The following is an 11,145-nucleotide window of genomic DNA, read 5'->3' on the forward strand; positions in this document are numbered from 1 at the left end:
TCGGCTCACCGCAACCTCCGCCTCCTGGGTTCAGGCAATTCTCCTGCCTCAGTCTCCTGAGTAGCTGGGATTACAGGCACGCACCACCATGCCCAGCTAATTTTTTGTATTTTTGGTAGAGACGGGGTTTCACCATGTTGACCAGGATGGTCTCGATCTCTTGACCTCGTGATCCACTCGCCTCGGCCTCCCAAAGTGCTGGGATTACAGGCTTGAGCCACCGGCGCCCGGCCTGTTTTGTTTTTTAATGTGTCATTATCTGGCAAGGCCAGATCTGAGCTGCCCGGGAAGGCTCTGTTATACTTGAGTTACACCCGTTTTTCAGAGGAGAAAAAGTCAAGCTGTACCTGCATTTTCCTACTTGGTCCTGCTCCTCAGTGGCCTCCACCCCCACCATTCCCCCACCCCCCCACCCCCGCTCAGTCATCCAGCTGAAAAAGACTAAACAAATTGGAAGCTACCTATCTGACTAAAATTGGTATCCTTATACAATCCTATGGTGAATTTGTGATTCTGTGTTACCTTTGGAATCTTTAATTTTACTTTATTTTTGAGACTGGATTTGGCTCTTTCATCCAAGCTGGAGTGCAGTGCACTGCAACTTCTGCCTCCCAAGCATATAAAACCACACCCCACACCCAGCTAATTTCTTTTCTTTTTTGAGATAGAGTCTTGCTCTTGTCTCCCAGGCTGAAGTGCAGTGGCATGATCTAAGCTCACTGCAACCTCCCCATCCTGGGTTCAAGCAGTTCTCCTGCCTCAGCCTCCTGAATAGCTGGGATTACAGAACCACACCACCACGTTGGGCTAATTTTTGTATTTTTAATAGAGACAGCATTTCACCATGTTGGCCAGGCTGGTCTTGAACTCCTGACCTTGTGATCCACCCACCTCGGCCTCCCAAAGTGCTAGGATTACAGGTGTGAGCCACTGCACCCAGCCTAATTGTTTTGTAGAGACGGGGTTTCACCACGTTGCCCAGACTAGTCCTGAACTCCTGGCTTCAACTGATCTGCCCAGTGGGATTACAGGCGTGAACCACCGTGCCTGGCATTGGCATCCATTTTTAATCTTCCTCTAATACATCCAAACTCCACGAAAAAGCTTAAATTATCTTTCTGGCTTTGAGATGTAAATTTGCTATCCTGTTTTCCTCTAAAACTCAGTAAAGGCTTCCTTTATGTTGGACAGATAAGCTTTAACTTGTTCTATTTGCAAGACACAGTTTGAATTCAATTGTTCTTTTAAATTAGTCAATGTTATGTGTCTCATTGCTACAGTTTTGTTTGTTTTGTTTTGTTTTGAGACGGAGTTTCACTCTTGTTACCCAGGCTGGAGTGCAATGGTGCAATCTCGACTCACCGCAACCTCCGTCTCCTGGGCTCAAGCAATTCTCCTGCCTCGGCCTCCCGAGTAGCTGGGACTACAGGCGCGTGCCACCATGCCCAGCTAATTTTTGTATTTTTAGTAGAGACAGGGTTTCACCATGTTGACCAGGATGGTCTTGATCTCTTGACCTCGTGATCCACCCGTCTCAGCCTCCCAAAGTGCTGGGATTATAGGCGTGAGCCACCACGCCCGGCCAGCTACAGTTTTAAATATCAAAGCTATAGGGCTGGGTGCAGTGGCTCACACCTGTAATCCTGCCACTTTGGGAAGCCAAGATGGGCGGATCCATTGAGGTAAGGAGTTCGAGACCAGCCTGGCCAACATGGTGAAAACCTCTCTCTACTAAAAATACAAAAATTAGCTGGGCATCGTAGCAGGCGCGTGTAGTCTCAGCTACCTGGGGGGCTGAGGCATGAGAATCACTTGAACCTGGGAGGTGGAGGTTGCAGAAAGCCAAAATCGTGCCACTGCACTCCAGCCTGGGCGACAGAGGAAGACTCTGTCTCACAAACTCTGTCTCACACCAAAGAAAAACAAAAGAAAAAAAAAAGCAATCTATAAAGGCTTTATGTTTGTCTGTGTTTTTATGCATACATGTGTACATATCTGTGTTTTTATATTGTCTACACGGTGCCAAATTGACTTGTAAATAAATGAATGCTCATAAATTAAGTAAATAAAACCAAATGCTTTTCAAGTTCATATGACTTTTTAGTAATCTTTGGCGAATAAAAATAATATTGGATAATATTGGTTTAAATATATATAATTAAAACTACTAGAAATAAGGGAAAACAATCCTGTATGCTAAGTATACAAAAAACCCAAGATGTTTTTGGTGAGAAAAGAGTAATACAAAGGCATAAGGACATGTGTTTTTGTTTTTGGAAAAGTAATTTTGGGCCAGGCGTGGTGGCTCATGCCTGTAATCCCAGTACTTTGGGAGGCCGAGGCGGGCAGATCACTTGAGGTCAGGAGTTCGAGACCAGCCTGGCCAACAAGATGAAACCCCATCTCTACTAAAAATACAAAAAAATTAGCTGGGCGTGTGGTGGGCGCCTGTAATCCCAGCTATTTGGGAGGCTGAGGCAGGAGAATCGATTGCACTTGGGAGGTAGAAGTTGCAATGAGCCAAGATCATGCCACTGCACTCCAGCCCATGCAACAAGAGCAAAACTCCGTCTCAAAAAAAAAAAAAGTAATTTTGTCTAGTTTTGCAGTTAAAAGTTGTTTCATTTTTTTTCTCTTTTTTTGGGACAGGGTCTTAATCCTGTCACTCAGGCTAGAGTGCAATGACATGATCTCAGCGCATTGCAACCTCTGCCTCCCGAGCTCAAGTGATCCTCCCACCTCAGCCTCCCAAGTAGCTGGGACTGCAGGCATACATCACCACTCCTGGCTATTTTTTTTTTTCCTTTTCTTTTTTTATTCTTTCCCCCACCCCCACCCCCACCCCAACTGGCTAATTTTTGTATTTTTCATAGAGATAGAGTTTCCCATGTTCAAAACAAGCCCAGGCTAGTCTTGAACTGCTGGGCTCCAGTGATCCTCCTGCTTTGGCCTCCCAAAGTACTAGGATTACAGGCGTGAGCCACCATGCCCACCCCGTTTCGAAATTTTAATGATACACATAAAATTGAATGAATATAGAAAGTTGGGAAAAGAAAGAGAATAGAAAAAATTGCCAGCTAAGGTTATGAAAGGCTTATGGAAATCTTGTGTGGTGAAAGCTAATTAAGAATAGATGAACTTGCTTATAAGGTTTTATTAAAATTAGCTTTAGTATTAATACACTGAAACATGGGTAAATTTTGGTTTTCTCTTTGAACAAAATTTTTGTGTGCTACTAAGATAAGATAGTAAACTAGGCATAGTGGCTCATACCTGTAATCCCAGCACTTTGGGAGGCTGAGGCAGGTGGGTCACCTGAGATCAGGAGTTCAAGACCAGCCTGGACAACACTGCAAAACCCTGTGTCTACTAAAAATACAAAAATGACCCCAGCATAGTGGCAGGCACCTATAATCTCAGCTACTTGGTAGGCTGAGGCACAAGAATCACTTGAACCTAGGATGCGGAGGTTGCAGTGAGCCGAGATTGTGCCATGGCACTACAGCCTGAGTGACAGAGTGAGACTCCATCTCAAAAAAAATAAAACAAAAAGGAAGGAGAGAAACGGATTCTGTGTTCTTTATGTTGTCTTTATTAGATATTTTAATTATTTGAAAATTTGTCTCCTCTCTAACAAAAAGTAAAGATTTTTGCTTTTTAAAATCTTTTTTTTTTTTTTTTTGAGAGGGAGTCTTGTTCTGTTGCCCAGGCTGGAGTGCAGTGGCATGATCTCTGCTCACTGCAACCTCTGCCTCCCAGGTTCAAGCAATTCTCTGCCTCAGCCTCCCAAGTAGCTGAGATTACAGGTGCCCAACCACACCTGGCTAATTTTTGTATTTTTAGTAGAGATGGGTTTCACCATGTTGGCCAGCCTGGTCTTCATCTCCTGAACTCAGGTGATCCACCCACCTCGGGCTCCCAAAGTACTGGGATTACAGGCATGAGCCACCACGCCCAGCCTTTAAAATCTTTTATAATAAATTAGAACTTTGGCTAAATGAATGACTATTGTTTTATGTGATCCTATTGTGATAAAGTGGTTTAAACCTTTTAAATCTTTCCTATTTTGATCAAGTGTTTTCAACCTTTCACATATTTAACAGGCTTCCCCAAATTAAACTTCAAATTTGAAATTAAGTCTTTTCAACCTCAAACTGACTTTGGGATGTTCAAAGGGGCCCCTGACGCATCCAAAAGAGAGGTCATAAGCAGGCCTATTGATATGTTGAATTGTAAGGGAAGCATTGTCAAATGAAAAATGATGTTCAGCCTTTTTTTTGAGTTATATTTGTATAAACATGTTATTAATGTGTTCCAAAATTGTATGTAAATCCTTAAAATCCGGCATGTTATCACTTCATTATGGTGATTATGTAAAATTGTTGTAGGTCACAGAAAATAACTAAATTTTTTCTTTTTTGAGATGGAGTTTCGCTCCTGTTGCCCAGGCTGGAGTGCAATGGTGCGATCTCAGCTCACTGCAACCTCTGCCTTTCGGGTTCAAGCAATTCTCCTTCCTCAGCCTTCTGAATAGCTGGGACTACACATGTGCGCCACCACACCTGGCTAATTTTGTATTTTTAGTAGAGACGGGGTTTCACCATGTTGACCAGGAGGATCTCGATCTCTTGACCTCGTGATTCACCTGCCTTGGACTCCCAAAGTTCTGGGATTACAGGCTTCAGCCACCGTGCCCAGCCTAATAACCAAATTTTAAAAATCAACTGTTTATTTAAGTATAGCCATTTTAAGTCCTGTTGTCCATAGTTCATTGCTTTATTTTGACACTTTTTTTCTTGAAAGCTTTTTGCAAATCCTAAAATGTTGTGTCTTCAAGGAGGTTTATGGAAAGGATGGAAAAAACTCTGACAAATACAAGTTTCTGACAACATTGAGATCTTACCATTGGACTAGGCAAAAAAATTCAGAACACTAAAAAACAAAACAAAAAAACCTGGACTCATAAAACCAACCACCTAACATCAATCAGAACAAGAACTAATTATACGGGACTGAAATGGTAGAAGACTGAAATGATTTTTTTAATGACTTTTTTTTGTTTGACATATTGCTGATTTTTATGTTTTGTTTTCCAGAATTAAGAAAACTCTCTTTCTTATTAAAGGGTATTTATAGCTTACAGCAATTGAGTAAAGTGTACTTTTGTAACAGATTTAAAACATTTACCTCTCTAATCTCTCTAGAATTCGGAAACTGTGAGTGTTCTTATTTTATGGCAACATAGCTATTTGCATAAGTTTAGTAAGATTAGTTTCATCTGCCACCGAACACAATTGGAAACACTGGTTATTTTACCATGGCTCTAACTAGAATGTCATATTTTGAGATATAACTAGACTGCTTTGAGGGAGTCAGGTTGACTTGTATGGAGCCAATAAAAAGCCCCTTGGAAAGACTGGCCTTGTACCTTTTCTACACAGTACTCTTGTAAGGTTCCTATCCTTGAAGTAAGTAAAGAATATCACTTTCTGACAGGCCCAGAAACCTCAAGACATTTGGGGGACCTCAGGAAGAGAGAAATTCACTCAATTTATATTGGTATTACAGTCTTTGGATTAGCTCCTAAGCCTCAAGTGGCTTTTAAAAGCCTAATTTGGGCCAGGCATGGCGGCTCACGCCTGTAATCCCAGCACTTTGGGAGGCCAAAACAGGTGGATCACAAGGTCAGGAGTTCGAGATCAGCCTGGTCAACATAGCGAAACCCTGTCTCTACTAAAAATACAAAAAATTAGCTGGTCGTGGTGGCAGGCACCTGTAATCCTAGCTACTCGGGAGGCTGAGGCAGGAGAATAGCTTGAACCTGGAAGACGGAGGTTGCAGTGAGCCAAGATTGCACCATTGCACTTTATGCAAATAATCAGGCTAAGTTAATGAAACTAAACTTATTTTATAAGCAAATTAGTCTTGCTATAAATACCTTTTGTAAAAATGAGGAAATGGCAGAGAAAACTTATGTTTCAGAAGAAAACTATAGTGCATTAGATTCTAGCCCTGTCCATTTGTTTTTGAGGGATTTGTTGTTATCTGGGCTGAATATGGAATTTCAGTTTTCTCCAGTGTCCGGCTGCAACTCTCCAAACTAATGTTTCCAATTGTTCTCTCACCTTTCTGACTTGGAATCACTAGAAATTAAAACCATCTTTTCCCTAATGGCCTACAAGCTAAAGCTAGTCAGCCTGGCTTTGAAGAAAAATCACAACAGCTTATATTTGGACAAATGTAGTACATGCAAACTGCAAACCAGAAAAATCTGTCAGATTGCCACTAATCTTTGCAACGAACTGCCCTCCAAACTCTAGAAAAGCTATTTTATAGACTACTCTAGACATTAACCTTTTTCCTTCTGTTTTCACAGAAATGCCTCTTATTAAAGATCTGTTTGCCTGCATCACAAATAGAGGCATAGCTTTGACAACCCATCTGCAGCTCCATCTTCTAGAATGAGATACCACTGCTTAATTGGACTGACCTATTCACTGAAATGTGAGACTAGTTTAGTTGGGTGTCGGGGAAAGTGCTTAGGCTTGTTGTGTTTATTCTCATCCTAATCTGTTATTTTCTCCCTTTGCAGATTCTTTGCCACTCAATTACTAACCTGATTTCTCTCTCCATAGCTACCAATCCTATTTTAATATGTAAAACTTCCTGAAAATAAAGCTTCAAATGAGAGACTAAAATAAAAGAAACCAAGCACAATTCACCCCAAAATATACTTTTTTTTTTTTTTTGAGATGGAGTCTTGCCCTGTCACCCAGACTAGAGTGCAGTGGTGCAATCTTGGCTCACTGCAACCTCCGTCTTCCAGGTTCAAGTGATTCTCCTGCCTCAACCTCCCGAGTAGCTGGGATCACAGGTGTGTGTCATCACTCCCGGCTAATATTTTTGTATCTTTAGTAGAGATGAGTTTTCACCATGTTGGCTAGGCTGGTCTGAAACTCCTGATCTTGTGATCCACCTTTCTCAGCCTTCCAAAGTGCTGGGATAACATGCATGAGCCACGGCGCCCGGGCCCAAAATATACTTACTTGACATATTTTGAGATGGCTATTCAGAGGACCTGCAGAAAGAAATAGCCCTGAAAAGCTGCCTTTTGTAGGATAGATTTGCATTTAAAGAGAAAAATCTACGTTAGTGTAATGAACAGTCATGCTTCCTCTGAGCGCCTCCACCCATCCTTTGTTCAGATATAGAAAAGATTATGTCAGCCACAGGCTATCATCTATCCTTTCTGAGGGCAGCTCTGAGACTTTATTAGTCCATTTTCACACTGCTATAAAGAACTGCCCGAGACTGGGTAATTTATAAAGAAAAGAAGTTTAATTGACTCACAGTTCCACATGTCTGGGGAGGCCTCAGGAAACTTACAATCATGGCAGAAGGTGAAGGAGAAGCAAAGACCTTCTTCAAATAGTGGCAGGAAAGGGAGACTGAGCAAGAGCAGAGAAAACTGCATCATAAAACCATCAGATCTCGTGAGAACTCATTCACTATCACGAGAAGAGCATAAGGGAAAATGTCCCCATGATCCAACCACCTCCCACCTGGTTCTTTCCTCGACATATGGGATTATGGGGATAACAATTCAAGATGAGACTCAGGTGGGGACACAGACCTAAATCATAACAGAGATTACCTGAGATATTTCCGTCTGCATAATAAGAATGGCTTTACTTGACATTCCTCTTCCATAACCTGTGCTGTCACCTCTCTCAGAGCACAGAGAAACTTGGTTCCACGTCCCTGGTCTTTGGACTCATTCATTTTCCCTGAACTGAAAATCATTTACTGCCCCTCAGAAGAATTGTCTCCCCATTCCCAAGGTACAAGCTTCTGTACCCTACTGGGTTATTGGGTAATCATTTTCTCCTGTGATTCCTTGGTGCTACACGTTAAAAAAAATTTTAATATGCCCTTTCTCCTATTAATCTGCTTTTTTGAGAGCTGTTTTTCTGTGAATCTTCAGAGGGTGAAGGATAAATTTTGCCTTGGAACGATCCCTCAACTGTCTTTATAATTTATGATGTTGGCTTTTTGAAGAATTCAAATTGTCATGCAATCTGGCATGATCTCGGCTCACTGCCAGGTTCAAGTGATTCTCCTGCCTCAGCCTCCATAGTAGCTGGGATTACAGGCATGTGACACCACACCCAGCTAATTTTTGTATTTTTAGTAGAGATGGGGTTTCACCATGTTGGCCAGGCTCATCTTGAACTCCTGACCTCAGGTGATTAGTGATGTATTAAGAAAAAAAAAGCAGGGCGAGGTAGCTCACGCCTTTCTGGGATTGCAGGCATGAGCTACCTTGCCCTGCTTTTTTGTTTCTTAATACATCACTAATAAATTAAGGCCGGATCTGAGCTGCCTAGGAAGGCTCTGTTATATCTGAGTACACATATTTCACAGAAGAGAAGTCTTCTCTGAGACTTCTCTTCGAGTCTCAGAGAAGCTAAGTTACTTACCTCTGGGCTTACAGCTTATATATGGAGAGCCAAGATTCCAACCCAAGTCAGCTTGATTCAGCTTGTATGTGTGTGATACAATTTACTTCGTTCCTTTATCACCTGTGTTTCCTATTAAATTGAGGTTTGGGCTGGGCATGGTGTCTCGTGCCTGTAGTCCCAGCTACTGGGGACGCTGAGGTGGGGAGGATCACTTGAGTCTAGGAGGATCACTTGTGCCATGATTGTGCCACTGCATTCCAGCCTGGGCAACACAGTGAGATCTCATCTGAAAAAGATAATAATAAATAAATAAAATAAACAAAGGTTGGATGATTCAGGTTAAACCATTTTGGTAAAATTATTTCATAGGTGATGGTTTATACTTCCTAGGGCCTACCATGCCACGTCAGGTGTCCCACTCTTAGTGACCTACATTTGATTGCCCGGTTAGAGTTCTGATCACCAGATATCTCCCTTTGCAATTAATAAATAACTCATGGAGTGACATTTTGGCACCATGCAAATATCCTGTTCTGCCTTGTTCATTTTTGTAGCCCTCAGTTCCCAGCAGAGGCCATACCCAGTAAACCAAAGAGTTCTACCTTGGCAAACTACAGTTGAGCACAAGCAACCAAACCTTACCAAGGCACTTCCTCTAATGCATTATTCTGGAGAAATGGAGACCCCAAAGCCTTTGAGAAGGCAGAAGAGATCCCTGGGGCAGGTGTTCAGGGCTAAGAAAGCTCTGCCTGTGCCTCAGGCTGAGTTCCCAAACACACTCCAAGTGCTTGGAAGGAGCTGCCTCCTTTTAAAGATTGCTGGGGGAGGCTACCCACAGCATGGTAGAAGCCAGAACAAGAAAAATTTAAAAAGCTGTCATTTCAAAGCTGGGAGCAGTTTTTTGTTTTGCAATAAACCAAGGACTCAATCTCCCTTTGTTCTTGGAAAACCACCTGCCTGGTGCCTTGATTTTATGCAAATATTAAGCCCGAAATCTTTGAGCTAAATTGCTGTCTGTAATAATGTAAGAAGGTGCCTATGGTTTGCAGAGTCAAATCTCTTCAGAATTTGTTTCCTTAGGCAGTGATTTTTGTTTTGGGTGTTGTAGGGAAGTGGGGGAGGGGGGTTGTGAGTATGGCGAGATGTGTTGTTTAAATATGGTTTGAAAATTCTCTGCGCTTGAAAACTGGTGCTAGTTCTGGTACAGATCGCCAGCAGGGGCACCTGTACATAGTCTCGCTGGTATCACGGGGGTACCATACCTGGAAGATTTTTCAAACTAAGTGGAAGAATCCAAGCAGACTAGTTTCCTGAGCTGTCTGAGTCCAAACCCTGGACATTCCCAGAAGTGGTGGCTTAAGGTCATCTTATCTGGCTACGAAAGTTAAATGTGACCTCATTGTGATACCAGTTGAATGTAGCATACAAAGTGCTGTTATACCAACATGCCTGCATAAAGCTCCTGCTCTGACAGTCTGGACACAGAGGTAAAAGACACAGGAAGAGGGGCACCCCCTTCCCTGGCAGCTTTGAGAGAGAGTGAGAGGGCATATGTTGAGACCAAAATCCTTTCCAATTTTAAACAGGCTGACTCTTCTTTGGCCAGGCCTGGATGGTGGCTATCTACGCAGTGTCCTTAAAAATGGACCAGTGCAAGCTGTCACCTGCTGACCTAGATCCATTATTCATGGGTCAGAATTTGGCCACATTGAAGTAGAGCTCTTCACAGAGATGAACACATTATCCAAAGCTTCTTGATTCCTTAAATTCCTAAATACTGTAAAGCGCTTAGCAATAAAGTTTGGGAACAGCCCACCAATCTCCACTTACCTCAAACTAACCATAAGCCCCCTCCCAAGTCAGCAGGGGCAGTGCAGCCTGAGGGTCCACCAACCCCTCTTTGCAGTCTTGAGTGGCCCTGAGATGGATTCTCCACGGAGAGTGGAGAATGGGTGGGTGTGATTAAAGTGCAGAGCCTGGTCTGCAAGGTGGCTCACACCTGTAATCCCAACGCTTTGGGACGCAGAGGTGGATGGATCATTTGAACCCAACAGTTCAAGACCAGCCTGTACAACATAGGAACAGCCCATCTTTACAAATACAAAAAAAATTAGCCAGGCATGGTATCACATACCTATGCTCCCAGCTACTCAGGAGGCTGAGGGAGGAGGATAGCTTGAATCCAGGAGTCTGAGGCAGCAGTTAGCCATGATTGTGCCACTGCACTCCAGCCTGGGTGACAGAGCGAGTTCCTGTCTCAGCGGAGAAAAAAAAATGCATGGGGCCTAAGACCTCAGAATTGTAAGCCCCACCTCCAGTCCCGTAACTCCACCCACAAATGTTTACTTCTCCAAATACCAAATAATCAGTGAGTGCGGAACCTTTAAATGGATCCTGATTTTATTGTAGATGGTAAGCATTCTTCATGACCGAGGTCTGAGATTGTGCACATTTTCAAAAGTTTTGTAGAACATTGGGTTTTCTACACATTTTCCTTAAATTTTTTTTTTGTTTGATTTTGGAGAGAGTGAGATCAAAATAGCATTTTAGAGATGATTTTTTCTGACGTCTCTATGAGGCATCTTTTTCTCCATCTCAATTGCTTCATGCACTTGTTTGGTTCAGTTGTTTCCAATTCTTGCCCTTTTGTGAAAAGCTTTTGAGACGACTCATTGTCTCCAAT

The 11,145-nt window shown here is 42.6% G+C and overlaps 1 long non-coding RNA gene across 1 annotated transcript in view; it reads right to left on the reverse strand.

Annotated features, from left to right (window-relative positions):
• The window catches only part of LOC119470135, a 23,500-nt gene extending 14,770 nt beyond the window's left edge, over positions 1–8,730 (reverse strand). Inside the window, exon 1 of the long non-coding RNA XR_005199016.1 lies at positions 8,481–8,730. This is a non-coding gene — a long non-coding RNA (uncharacterized LOC119470135). The remainder of the gene's footprint in view (positions 1–8,480) is intronic.
• Positions 8,731–11,145: the final 2,415 nt, after the last annotated feature.

Source organism: Cebus imitator, unplaced genomic scaffold (assembly GCF_001604975.1).
Source record: "Cebus imitator isolate Cc_AM_T3 unplaced genomic scaffold, Cebus_imitator-1.0 Scaffold23, whole genome shotgun sequence".
Lineage (NCBI taxonomy): Eukaryota > Metazoa > Chordata > Mammalia > Primates > Cebidae > Cebus > Cebus imitator.